Here is a 752-nt window from a genome sequence, read left to right on the forward strand (position 1 = left end):
CATGCGGCCTCCGCATGGGTTCGCTGGTTGACCAGATGTCTGGTCCTTGGGTGGTTGACCAGATGTCTGCTCTGTGGTTGTCATCCTGACAGGGGGGCTTCGGGGCGGATGTGGTCTCTCTGGCCTCGCTGCCCCTAGGGGTCACCCTGCGATCGGTATTCTTCTCGCGCGGGGCGAGGGGCGCTCCGGAGCATTCCTCTCCTCTCGGAGTTTCTGTCTGCAGTCTCTCGACTTGCTCTCACTCCCCTACCCTGCTGTGTGACTTTGTTTTTGGTCCTTTCATTTTATCTATTCTCTCTTTGCCTTTTCCTGCCCGCCTTTCCGCTCCCCCCCCCCCCCCGGATTCATGGTTTCACGTCACGCGGGTGACGTGCCGACACACCAGGAGGCCCTTCTCACACGTGCGCGTGAACACGCAATCAACACGTTTATGAACTAGAAAGGGATCTGGTGTGACTTTGCTATTATTTCCCCTCCCCTCCTCCCCGCGCTGAGAATGAGTTTCCCCGGGCTCGTGTGCCCGCCTGGGAATCGGCTGCAGACGCCATGGCCCCGGGTCGACCACATGTTGCCCTGGGGTCCACCAGATGTCTCTGGCGAATTGGGGCCCTAGGGTGCTTGTGACGGTGTGGTCACTAGGTGTCGCTCTGGGCTCAGTATTCTTCCTTCTCGCTGTGACTTTGGTCTCTTTTTTCGAAATTTCTTTCTTTCTTCCTCTTTTGCCCTGTTTCCATTTTCCCTTCTTAATCTCT

At 57.0% G+C, this 752-nt stretch overlaps 1 pseudogene; it reads right to left on the reverse strand.

The window, feature by feature from the left end:
• Positions 1-355: 355 nt before the first annotated feature.
• LOC138374049 (small nucleolar RNA U13) lies at positions 356-447 on the reverse strand (annotated as a pseudogene).
• Between the last annotated feature and the right edge of the window lie 305 nt (positions 448-752).

This window comes from Eulemur rufifrons, chromosome 23, assembly GCF_041146395.1.
Source record: "Eulemur rufifrons isolate Redbay chromosome 23, OSU_ERuf_1, whole genome shotgun sequence".
NCBI classification, from domain to species: domain Eukaryota; kingdom Metazoa; phylum Chordata; class Mammalia; order Primates; family Lemuridae; genus Eulemur; species Eulemur rufifrons.